This window comes from Lampetra planeri, chromosome 32 (genome assembly GCF_965212315.1).
Source record: "Lampetra planeri chromosome 32, kcLamPlan1.2.h2, whole genome shotgun sequence".
NCBI lineage: Eukaryota > Metazoa > Chordata > Hyperoartia > Petromyzontiformes > Petromyzontidae > Lampetra > Lampetra planeri.
Genome location: NC_136138.1, coordinates 4,574,740 through 4,588,451, shown reverse-complemented (window position 1 = coordinate 4,588,451; position 13,712 = coordinate 4,574,740). Strand labels below are relative to the sequence as shown.

At 45.7% G+C, this 13,712-nt stretch overlaps 1 protein-coding gene across 3 annotated transcripts in view; it reads right to left on the bottom strand.

The window, feature by feature from the left end:
* LOC144729347 (6-phosphofructo-2-kinase/fructose-2,6-bisphosphatase-like) overlaps positions 1-13,712 on the bottom strand; it is a 44,346-nt gene that overhangs the window by 16,605 nt on the left and 14,029 nt on the right. The window contains exon 1 of one of the 3 annotated variants that reach the window (XM_078609546.1): positions 7,364-7,497. The exons of the other annotated variants lie outside the window; for them this stretch is intronic. The gene's annotated coding sequence lies outside the window, so the exon portion shown is untranslated. Of the gene's footprint in view, positions 1-7,363; positions 7,498-13,712 lie in introns of those variants that run through there. 3 annotated transcript variants of the gene reach the window in all.

Sequence of the window (13,712 nt, the reverse complement as noted above, 5' to 3'; positions counted from 1 at the left end):
CTGTGAGGCAGGCCTGGGGAAAGGGGGAAAGGGGGACAGGAAAAGGAAGAGAGAAGAGAATGGGAAATGAGGAAAAGGATGGAAAAGGAATGGAAGGAACGGGAGTGAAGTGGTCAGGAGAGATGTTTAACTTCTTTCCCACCGTACGTAGCCAAGCAAGCTATTCAGCAGAGGTGCGGGTTGAGGAGAGGGTAGTTTAGGGCCTCGACGCTGCTGCATGGACCGACAGTGGGCGGCGAGGAGAGGGCAGGGATTTAGAGCCACACAGAGGTCACGTGAGCTGGTTTAGAGTGTGTGTATATAGATCAGAGTGGAGGGGTTTCACAGTAGGGGTGGTCACACAGGAGTCACGTGATATATGGGGGAGGCTGGGGCTGATTTTGATACATTTAGCAAACATTGGGAAACATTTACCCGCAGATTAGGAGCCTCGCCGAATCTCGCGACTCTTTTTCAAGAGGGTAATTTTATTGCGTGCAATTGTGATCAATAGGCATATCAGACGTGAGTACATCGAATGGGCATGATCATTGGTTCACCGCAGCTCAAAGACTCGGTCACTACAAGGCGTGTGGTGACATTAGGAGATGTCTACGCAAAGTTTTTTTCAGTAATGGGGATGATGGCCGCCATGTATACTCCAATCAGGTTAAATGTTGAGTGTGTTTACACATTTGTAAACACACTTAACACAACACATCAGCCACGTGGCCTTCTAGGAGTGCATATTTTCAGCAGCAAAACTCTGCACCGGTTTCACACACATCATCATCATCATCAGCAGTGTCAGGCTCGCTTGAATCAATGCTCGTGAAATGGGGACACTGTGTGGATGGTTTGAGCGGGGGTCAGAACATCAGTGGTGGGCGGCCACACAGCTGGCACGTTCGTTTAGTTTAACTAGGCCTTCAAATCTAGAATTAACTAGGCCGAGTTCAGGGCTTGGCGTCACCCCCACATCTTAACCATACCTGTCAAACCATACGGTTTACCCCGTATTCTGGTACAGGTCAATTGAGTTCTCAGGTCCATACGGCGTACAGCCGTTTCAATACGGGCAAACCAAGTGTCTATTTGTTTGTGTTTCTCTCCCTTGTGATGGGACTTTGTAAAATGAACGTTGAGATTGATAGGGAGCACGGGGTGATCAATAAGGTCTGAATTGGTCTGTGATAAGCTAGGCACTGATAAGGGGTTGAGAGGTATGATCTTAACTTGTACGTTTCTTTTTCCATGTTCACGAAACTATTCCCCAATACAACCTGGAAAATTGGAGGAACGGAAAGGACGAAAATGTAAACGAAAAACGTTCCAGATGAGCTCGGCGAAAATATTTTGACCGTATCTCTTTTTTTAACCTTGACCAACATGTCAAAGGTCGTACGTATCTCAAGATATCTGAAACATCAACAATACCACAGGTCCCCCTGGTTCATTGTGGTTAGGAATGTGGATTTGTTTGCGTGGACAGGCACCCACATGTACATAACAGCATACTCATACACACATACCAGCCAGCACAAAGACAGCAGTAACAGACTGTTGGGGCAAGTGCTGTTAGCGAGCACCTATTAAGGCCTGCACGATACACGAGGGGGTGGGCGGCCAGCACCACTCCGATTGCCTTTGTCTTCCCAGTGGCAATATTTTACACACCGTACCAAGTACTCATTTTAGGCTGAGTCGACCTAGGGGAGGCCCAGGACCCGTTCAGATAATCGCACTGGTGTTGGCCGTGAGCGGGAATCGACCTTGGGTCGTTGGGTTCGTAGCGCAGCGCGCTAACCGCTGCACTACCGCTCCCCACACACACACACAAGCATGGACAGGCCTCTACACACATAACAAGACCTTCTGTATGTATAGCCTGAACAGACTGTTGGGGCTGTTAGCGTGCAGCACCTATGGTGGCCAGCACACGGTGCACCTAAGTGAGAGTTGGTGTGGCCAACACCACGCCCAGACGCCTTTGTCTCCCCAGGGCTGATGTTGAGATGCCGCTCCAGACAGGCACTCATTTATGTCCGAGTCAACCTACTGGTGGAGAGGGGCCCATGACAGGCAGCAATTATTTCGTCGCTGGGGTAGGCCGCGAGTGGGAATCGATCTCGAGTAGCCGGGGTTAAGCGGTGCGGCGTGCCGACTGCAGTGCCACCGCTCCTCCCCCGCGAGCCCGATGAACGATGCAGTGAATTATAAATCAGAGTAAAACGTGTTGATTGGAGCGCAGCGGTGTGCGTTCTTACATAATGGGATTGCATAACGATTTCACACCTGACCCATTTAAAGTACTGTATAAGGTAGCCCTTTGAATTTCAGATTTCTTAGGGAGTAATAAATATTGTGATTCTGGTTGAATACAAATATAGTAACAATATGAAAATCTGACAATTTTTCTACACATATCTGCCTCATCCAAATAAAAACAATTAAAGTATTTCTTTACAAGCCACACAGGCTTCTGCGAGTTCATCAATTCAGCAGCATTTATTTCATGACAAGCAAAGACTCTGGACTGGTTTTCCTCAGTGTCTCATTAGCAGGGTCCAACTGGCCTGATTCAATGCTGGTGAACTGGCGATACTATGGATGATTGAGTGGGGTCAGAATAAGCAGTGAGGAGCCACAGAGCTTTCAAGTCGATTTTGTGTATCCAGGTAAGAAATCAAGAGAGCAGGACAGTCTGAAACGCAAATGACTGATCTGGTGACCAAGATGAAACAGACACATAGCGATACGTAGCAACACAGAAATACAGAGACCCTTCGAGATAGATAGAGAGACACATGGAGACCCATAGAGACACGTAGAGATGCATATAGACCCATCAAGAGCCATTGAGATAGAGACCCATAGAGATACTGAGATCTCTAGTTTATAATTTCGAGTGGATTTTGTTTAACCAGCTGTGTGAGAACTCAAGGGAGCAAGATAGTCTCGTTCCCAAGTGCCACCTGGGGCGACCGAGATAACTAAACAAATAGAATAAAGGTACGGCAATGAAAAAAAAACAGAAATCGGCACCAAAACAAAACTGCGCCGCGTGACAAATAAAAAACATTGCACAAACAAAACCAGTGTCAGTTAGATTATCAATTTCCCAGAATGCAAGTCGTCTCGGGCAGAGTATATTCAGACCGGTTTAGCGCTCAAATGAGCATCGAGGCACTGGTTACAGCCCTGAACCAGTGGTGGAAACTCCACGTGACTATGGCAGGGGGCAAGTCTCTCCCAAACTGCCAGGACACAACCATCGCTATTGACTTACCCACAAAATAGTAGTTACTTTATGGACCCCCCCAGAGTGGCGGGATGATGGATTAAGTCACCCCCTGCCCCCACAACGAGGATATGAACCAGCAACCTTGAGATTGCGAGCCCGGCCACCCGCCACCGCCCACCTCACCCCCCTCCAACGCTGGGCCGAAGGACTTTCAAGTTCAATGGCCTCATAGCAAGGTGAGGAATTCACAAGCCCTTACTGGAGTCCAACTTGATTAAACCAGCTCAGCTGATCACAGGACCTCACTCGTTACACCGCCACGCCAGTCAGACCCACCAACCCATGCTAAGGGCAGATAGCGGTGGTTTTAAAATAATCACGATTTTCATAATCGTGAACCGTGCATTTTAATAAAAATAGGTTTACCCTTTCTGGCAATAAAACAGGTGTTAAGATGTTAAAACACCAAACTGAAACCATTTGCAAGGAATCGTGTCTGCATTAACCACACGTACTTGTGAACATGCAAACGAAAAAAACATGCTCTGATAGTATATGATGCATTGTTTTAAAACTGATTGCTCCACCGGCCAAAGACAACTTTCTTTAGAGTCTCGTCTCAAACAGTGTTAGACCAGAGGACGCCAAAAGCCGAACAGCACAAAGACAATGCCACTATCAGGGCATGCATTTTTGTTGCATTTGTTAAGAGAACAAAATGCCATCACCCTAGGTGACCCATGCACCCCCCCACCTATAGGTAACTCGTGGAAACGATGGCACGGGTGTGGGTAGTGTTACTCTTGTTATTTTACAAGGTAAGGATCTACTGAGCTAATAGTTCTTTTTCAGACGCGACCTGGGAACAAATGAGAGGTCAACGAAGTGGCTCAACGTGTGGAAATGTATAGCAGCCAAATACTCTAAAGCAAATGTTTCTAAATGGAGGGAAACAAACAATAGGACCCTGAAAAACATCCACGCGACCATGGGGTAGTTAACATCTCGCCACCATGGCGTTGACTGTGGTATTCATGGAATTGCTGGTTGGTACACATGTGGGGTGATGGTCACTGCATGTGATGGTACTTGCGGAGGAGATGGTGCATGTGTCGGTAGGTGATGTTAATACAATGGCAAGGCCGTAATTATAATATATTAGGGGGGGACATCCCCCCCAATATTCAAATACTGTATGCTCAAAATGCCCCCCCCCCCCTAATATCTTACCTATAAAATATATTCCTGTTTATATGATTGTGGTTATGGTTGTACTTTATTAATCCCTAATCTCTGCCATTACATACAATGAAACAAGAAAAGGTAAAAAAAAAATATCAGAACAGAGCAATGTAATACAATACACTATTAGACATTATTGTAAAAAATAAATAAAAAGTCCATCTCATGTGTTAGTGAATTTTTTTACATATCAGGCAGGAAATTCGTTTTCAAATTTAAAAAAAAATGTGGGGGGGGGACCCCAGACCCCCTGGAAGATTTGGTCCCCCCCAATGTTGACTCCATGGCTACGGCCTTGTACAATGGTATTGGGTTGTGTGGTATTTGTGTAGATGTTGGTACACATACTACTGGTACAGTAAATTCTGTGATGGTAACGGTATACGTGATGATATCGCTGCAGGTGATGGTATTTGTTCAGATTGTGCATGTGGTGCGTTGGTAGCGATACAGGTGATGGTACCTGTTCAGGTGATGTTCAAGGTGTAGGTGTTGGTCGCGATGCAGGTGATGGTACCTGTTCAGGTGATGTTCAAGGTGTAGGTGTTGGTCGCGATGCAGGTGATGGTACCTGTTCAGGTGATGTTCAAGGTGTAGGTGTTGGTCGCGATGCAGGTGATGGTACCTGTTCAGGTGATGTTCAAGGTGTAGGTGTTGGTCGCGATGCAGGTGATGGTACCTGTTCAGGTGATGTTCAAGGTGTAGGTGTTGGTCGTGATGTAAGTGTGAACTGGCGGACTGCGCTGAACTCGTACTGCTGGCTAGTGGACACGAGCACGTGGGATTTTACTTGCCCAATTATTTTAACATTCAAGTGCCGCTCCGGGAGATCGAATGGAACCCGCAATCTTTGGACGATTGCTAGTCCAGTGTGCGCTAACCATTGTACCACACCGGCTAATGATGCTGTTTTTGGGTGATGCAGTGGACGAGCGGTGGCGCCGTGGTTAGCGCACCGCGCTACGAAGCCGGCGACCCCCGAGTTCGAATCCGAGGTCACGGATTCGACTCAGCCTCGAATAAGTCCCAGGCTGTGAGAGTCTGGACACATGTGACAAAGAGCTTCACAGCTCATCGGATTCCTCCAGGATAAATAAAGATTCTTATTCAGTTAGATTTGTGTCACGTCGCTCGGTTGGCGATGGTTGAACCGCGAATCATTACGCAGTGTGCCGCGTGTGACTGTGTGTGCCATGTAAGGTATCAATAAGTACCCGGGTCACTTATTGCACATGGCACTCTTAACTAGGGCTGAACGATTTGGGGAAATGATCTGATTGCGATTTTTCTGACAGATATTGCGATAAAACAATCTAAGTCAAGCTTCAGTTCAATATTCACTGTGTAATAGATTAAAAACATGTGATGGAGCATTACCACATGATACCATCAACATATAAACTGCTCTATATATTCTAATGCAAGGATGAGAACTTAAAATATATGAATTGCTTCCAACATGTATTTATTAAAATGTTTTCATTCAAATAGAGCAAGCAAACATAGAACAATTGTTAAGTTAAATAAAGTTAAAATAATAAAATAACAAACCAATTCCAATAAGAAATAGGACTTTTCAAAATCGCAAAATATCGCAGCCTTTGCGATTTGCTCATCGCATTGTTTCAAATTGCGATTTCGATTTAAAATCGATTAATCGTTCAGGCCTACTCTTAACCCCGTCTCCCGAGGTCTGACCTGGTTCAAACACCAAACTGAACTGTGCACAGTGCTAAATATGGAACGCACGTGCCATTACGACCACGCGCGTGTACTCGCCTAGGTATGCGACTGCATTGTGAGTGGGGGGAGCGGTGGCTTAGAGGTTAGGGCGACCCCGAGCTCGATTGCGGCTCACGGCCAACACCAGTGGCGGGTCATTTGAACTCGGTTATGGGCCTCCCCTAGGTCGACTCAACCTCAAATGAGGACCCGATGCGGTGTGCAAAAATTGCCACTGCAGAGTGTGTATGAACTGCACGTGCACGGACATACTATGTGTACATATAACCACAATGTCATTTGTATTGGTTGTGCACCACGTGTTGTGTATACAAGCCACGTGTAATCTGAGCAGCACAAGACAACCACGCCCGGTCGCCTTTGTCTCCCGAGCGACGACGTTGACACAGATACTCACTGAAGGTCAAGGCGACCCAGGGGAGGCCCTGGATCTGTCTTGATGAGTACGTGCCGCTCACTCGTCGCGAGCGGGAATCCAACTCGGAACGCAGTGCGCTAACCACTGCACCACCGCTCCCCCAGGACTCACTCCACGCGTGCTCAAAAAAATACTCCACTCAGACTGGCACTCACTCCACGCGTACTCACTCCACGTGTACTCGAGCCGACACTCACTCCACGTGTATTTAGACTGGTACTCACTCCATGTGTACTCACTCCACGTGCACTCACTCCACGTGTACTCGAGCCGACACTCACTCCACGTGTATTTAGACTGGTACTCACTCCATGTGTACTCACTCCACGTGCACTCACTCCACGTGTACTCACTCCACGTGCACTCAGACCGACACTCACTCCACGTGTACTCACTCCACGTGTACTCAGACCGACACTCACTCCACGTGCACTCACTCCACGTGTATTTAGACTGGTACTCACTCCATGTGCACTCACTCCACGTGCACTCACTCCATGTGTACTCACTCCACGTGCACTCAGACCGACACTCACTCCACGTGTACTCTCTCCACGTACACTCACTCCACGTGCACTCACTCCACGTGTATTTAGACTGGTACTCACTCCATGTGTACTCACTCCACGTGCACTCACTCCACGTGTACTCACTCCACGTGCACTCAGACCGACACTCACTCCACGTGCACTCAGACCGACACTCACTCCACGTGTACTCTCTCCACGTGTACTCACACGCCTTCCTGGGCGCCACGTCCCCGTGTCTCGGCACCCAGATCTTCTGGATGCGAGTCTGCGTGAGCTCCCGTGAGTCCGCCAGGGTGAGCGCTTGCAGGGGGTCAGGTTGACCCCAGTGACCTCACTCAGGTTGACCCCAGTGACCTCACTCAGGTTTACCCCAGTGACCTCACTCAGGTTGACCCCTGTGACCTCACTCAGGGCTCCAACTTTGTCGTCCTAATAACGTCCCCGGTGATCCGCACATGAGCAGTCCACGAAGTCAAATCCTCTGCGTGCCTTGACGAGACTTGGATGACCTTACCCCAACAAAGAGCTTCTAAAGCCCTTTACAAAAATAATACACAGTAATAATAATCGTGCTAACTCTAATCTAACATTACAACTTTAATAACACTGCTGTTTGTTACTGTTCGCTTGGCGTGTTGCGGCTTGTGCTCAGCAAAACCGTGATTTAGACAAATAAAATCGATCTCCCACCTTGCTCAGTTGACTCGATCGGCACGAATGAACCGATGATCGGATATCGAACCGGGACGTCTCGAACTTTTAGGCAAACGTCAAACTGCGACCGGTAACATCCACCAACTGTCTCTCACCCCACGCAGCGTTACGCAACCCAACCTCCACCTGCCTCCTCTCTCTCTCTCCTTCCTGTAACTAATTAACTCATTAATGACCACCCAGTCCTGCAAGTTTCAAACCCACCTCTCCACCACAACACCTAACGCGTTTGAGCTCTTGAGATGGACTAATCTCAAACGCCTCGCCAATAAGCCCACGTGGCTAAGATATGAATCCGCCCAAGCCTTTAATACCTAGAGACCACAACACAAAAGAGCGTTTGTTGTGTACTCGCCGGCCTTTATCTACCGTCAGCACCGACGTGTGACCAGCAAAGATATACAGTGTGTATTGTAGACTGTAGTCAATGAAAGCTGTAGACGTTACAGATAGTTTAGTTTATATACTGTACAGTCCCTGCCGGCTTCACTCTCACCCCCGACTCTGTCTTGCCAGGCTCTGTGGGTTCTGGCTTTGAAGATCCTTTATGTATGTGCCGCTCCTTTCTTCACTTCATTCATTATATCGCTCAAGGGGTTGTTCTCTGAGACCACGTGGCCGCCACGCATCCCCCCCCCCACACTGCCACCGGCACCTCCCTCCCTCCCCACCACCACTTCCCTCCTCCCTCCCTCCCCACCACCACTTCCCTCCTCCCTCCCTCCCCACCACCACTTCCCTCCTCCCTCCCTCCCTCCCCACCACCACTTCCCTCCTCCCTCCCTCCCCACCACCACTTCCCTCCTCCCTCCCTCCCCACCACCACTTCCCTCCTCCCTCCCCACCACCGCCTCCTCCCTCCCCACCACCACTACCTCCTCCCTCCCCACCACCACTACCTCCTCCCTCCCTCTCTCCCCACCACCACCTCCTTCTCCACCACCACCTCCTCCCTCCCACCCGTCTCCACCCTGGCCCCCACCATCGGGAGTGACTTCTTCCCAACGTTGATAACCACCCAGTCCGCTCGCGAAAACACTCAACACCGCCGATTGCTGCCTTCAAATAAACAAAAATATGTAATAGACGACGTTTCGGGAAATGTCCTTTGTGATGTTATCTCCCTCGCCTGGTATGCAGGAGGCCGGATGTTCGATCCCCGACCCTGACGCCTGCTGTATATTTGGAGTTTGCGGTGTCTCTCTCTCTCCCCGTGGTTGCGTGGATTTTTTTTTCTCCGGGTCCTCCGGATTTTCCCTCCACATTTAGAAACGTGCATTGCAATTATTTAGATTAATTTGCTGCTATAAATGTCCAAATGATAAGCCCACTTTGTTGAGCTATCATTTGTGGCCAGGTTGCTTCTGAAAAACAAGTTAATACCTCAGTGGACTTTGCTTGGTAGGATGGGGATGGCTTAGTTTCATTTGTGTGTTTTTTGGGTGATTTGTTTACCTTTCTTGTACTTTTCACGACTATGATGTTTTTGAATTGTTTGTTGTAACGTTCTTACCTGCCCCTACTAGACATCTGTGAAAAAGATCTTTATAGCTCATCGGATTCCTCCAGTAGAAATAAATATTCTGATTCTGAGAGCACAGGATCCTCTAAGAAATCAATTGCGTTGTCTCGTGTCCTTGTTCTTAAAAAAAAACTGTGATACACTTTATAGTAACGCAGTGTATAATTCAATGTTGGGTTTGTCTATGGCAAAACATTAAAATTAATGAAAGTAAAATAAAATAAAAATCACGACGTTTCGGAGGCAACGCAAGTCTCCGTCATCAGGTGGGACCGTCACAGCCAGATTAGCTGCCTCACTTGATGCAGCACATCTGGCTGTGACGGTCCCACCTGATGACGGAGACTTGTGTTGCCTCCGAAACGTCGTGATTTTTATTTTATTTTACTTTCATTAATTTTAATGTTTTACCTACGTGACTTTACCGAAAAAAACCTAAGAATATGAATCCTTGCAGTCACGAAAGCTTCAAATCTAGAATTGTCTATGACAGTCTATAGTACAGGGTATGTCCGTGTGATATAAGAAAAAAGTTTATCTGGAGGCATATTATTATTTTTTTGCGACATAGAAGTGTAATGTATGACTTACTGTTAGTAGCTCAGCTTATTGGAGAGTATATTGATTACATTGATTACATTGATGTATTTTCTATTTTAGTTTTTTTTTATCAGTTCACTATATGGTAGTCATTATATAGTGTAGTGTATACCCAGTTACTTAATGTTAATAGCTCAGCTTATTGGAGAGTATATTGAGCACATTGATTATATTGATGTAGTTTATATTTAGTTTTATGACATAGGTGTATTATATGGTAGTAGGGCATTTGCAGTTCTTTACAAACTTCTTCTTTGTTGCCCACACAATGCACGAGCTTGATACGCGGTGGTTTGGCTGCTGCAGCTCCTTACGATTAAAATTTCCCTCCCTTTATTACTGCTAATCCTACTTCCTCCCTTTATCACTGCTAATCCTACATAATACACGAGCATAATATGACTTTGAGACTCCCCCCACCACCTACACATTCCACAAGGAGTGACTAATCCCATATCTACATTTTCCATCAAAATGCTTAATTCCGTTGTTGATATGTGAACTCCTTTGTCAAGGCGCTCTCCTCCCCGTGACCCAGCTGAAATATACGCTGCCAAGCTTGGCGGTGTTCATTGGGACGCTGTCTTTCCGACAGCTCTGTTTCTTCACCTGATGACAGCTGCTTGTGTTGTGGCCGAAAAGTCGTGAGAATTTTTATTTTATTATGTTAAATTGTTATTATTTTATTATTTCCATTCTACGTGACTTTACCGAAAGAACCAAGAAGATGTGATACACTCTTACTCTTATCCACTCATGCTCTCTGGACTATGTTCCATGAAAAGGGCCATTGCCCAAAACGTCGCCTTTCACGCGTCTCCTTTGGAGGCGACACGCACACACAAAGTGCTATTGACACGGAACGTATTGAGTTTGTTGATTATTATGCTTTGTGCACCACTGCCAACGTAGCAAAGCCAGCACCACCAACATCATTTGTTGCACTGTTTTCGTTGCTGGGTGAGAAAACGTGGCACAGTACAATAGTGTTCTGTCAACATTATTGTCAGCAACCCCTCCACCACCCGACAATAATAACAACACTATCTGTGGAAACCTGACAATCTCACACAAGTACGTGTAGTTGATGCAGACTTGCTTCCTTTCAGTTTCATTTGTTAGGCATAACCCTGTGAAGCCATGCGGCTCTTGACTCGGGTGTAACCGCAACAAAACAAAAACATGAACAACATCTTAAAGTGACCACACGCAACAGAAAAATCCTGGAAAAAACCAGCAAAGTCTTCCAGAAAAAAACACCGTTTGAACATCCTGACACCTGTTTTATTGCCAGAAAGGGTTAAACCTATTCTTGTTTTTTACTAGCTTTACTACCCGGCTTCGCCCGGGACTTGGATAAATTTCATATTCCCTTATTTTCACTGAAAAATCCTGAAAAAATGTGATGCTTGCAAGAAAGAATAAAAGCCGAAGCAAATCAATTTAACTAAATCGGATGTTTTTCACTCGAGGAAATTCAACCTTCACCCACTTATACGTAAGGGTCGATTTTTGCAACTCGGAAAGGGAATGACGTGGCGAGCTGAAAATAGTCTCGTTGACTAAGAAATGTCATGACGCCGGAGCTCAGCGTTGGAGAGTTTTTGCTGCTTCACACAAACAAACGGATGTATGTTTTCTGCTTTATATTTAAGATTCTTTGATATTAGCAAAAAGGTCCCATGATGTGACAATCTCGTTAGGTGGTGGAATGTTAACGCTACCAAGTTTGTTCAGGCCACGACAGTGTCCACGTATCCACCCCTGCAGTCAAACTCTCTTTTTTTATATCCTTTATATTAAGTTCACTTGCTTGCTTGCTTACGACCGTGCAAATCTTTCGGTCGTTTTTAACCCACTTCCCGTGATCCAATCGAGTTTACATTTTGCATACAGACTCGTTGTGCGTGACAATGTATTTTCGTGAATTTTTTTTAAAAAATGTTACACTTTTTAGGAAAAAAAAATTATTATATGTAATTACCAATTGCTTAATGGTGGCAGGCAATCATCTGACCCATAGGTGGCAGCCATCTCAAGCCAGAGGACGAGAGGACTCTAGCCGCCACGCATATAAAGGATTTATAGTGAAAAACTTTGTTTTTACGGGTTAATTTTTTAACTCCCTAAACTCTCTTTTTATTTTACCAGGTAAGGCCCACTGAGCTATGTAGCTCTTTTTCAGAAGCGGCCTGGCCACAAATCATAGCTCAATCAAGTGACTTATGGTGTGGAAAGTTGTAACAGCCAAATACCGTAAAATACTCTAATTTATAGCAGGCAAATACTTTACATTTATAGCAGCCAATTACAGTAAACGTGGTGTTCGTAAGACGTGTGTTTTATCTTGTGTATTCGTGTGTGCTATGTTGGTAAGGAATTGGTCAATGAGTGAATGGTTGGATAAGTGGGTGGGTGGGTGAGCAAGTGAAGGAGTGGATGCTTAGTGGGTGAGTGGTTGGGTGGGTACTGTAGGTAGGTTGATGAGTGAGCGGGTTGGTGAGTGGTTGAGTGTGTGGGTGAGTGGGTCTATCTGCAATTCAACTTTCAGGTGAAGCAATTTAACGGCTAAATGACTTGGAACTGATCATAGTTTTTTTTATCCCTTTCTGCCAATAAAACAGGTGTTAAGATGTTAAAACACCAAACTGAAACCTTTGCAAGGAATCATGTCTGCATTAACCACATATTCTTGTGGTGAACATGCAAACAAAAAAACGTGTTCTGATAGTATGTGCATTGCACTCAGGATGTTAGGGATGAACAGGTCCCAATGTAAAGCACGTGTTTTGACAGTAGTATGTGCAATGCACATACTGTACATTGCAATGCACATACTGTACATTGCACATACTACTGTCAAAACACGTGCTTTTTTGTTTGCATGTTCACCACAAGTATTTGTGGTTAATGCAGAAATGTTTCCTTGCAAAGGTTTCAGTTTGGTTCATATTCTTAGGTTTTTTTTTTTCGGTAAAGTCACGTAGGTGAAAAACATTACTTTTTAATGTTTTTACCTACGTGACTTACCGAAAAAAAAACTAAGAATATGAATCATTGCAGTCACGAAAGCTTCAAATCTAGAATTTCAGTTTGGTGTTTTAACATCTCAACACCTGTTCTATTGCCAGAAAATGGAAACCCCTATTATCATAATTTAATACGGGCAAAGGAGGTCCCATGATGTGACTTGGAACTGAATCTAAAATAACACAAAGAACCCAAAACATTCGTCAATAGCATCGTGTGTGGCCTTAAAGAGAAAACGTAAACAATAGGCGACGTTTTGCACAATAGCACACAAGCCAGAGAGCCACATTGCTCTTCATTGGCCAGACGAGATCTGAGTCCTACACTCAACCACTCACAGCTCATCCATTCACTAACCCACCCATCGACATTGGGCCCGGTTCATCCCTAAAATCCTTAGTGGCAAATCTGCGCTCGACTCAGCTAATTCATTAACCCCATTGTCAAACCACGTCCATCTATTTGCCTTCCCAAGAGCAATTATAGGAATAGGTGACAACGCCTTTGCCGTTGCAGCACCAACATTTTGCAGCAACCTCGTTTCCTCCCTTAACGTTCGCGCTGGATACAGCTGCATTTGCTCACGTGGTTTGCAACTTTCATCCTTCCCCATGTATCGATCGTTCAATTTTAACGTGAAACTTTATTGCAGAACTGTGCGTTGTATTGGTGTGGTCTGGGACTGTTCTT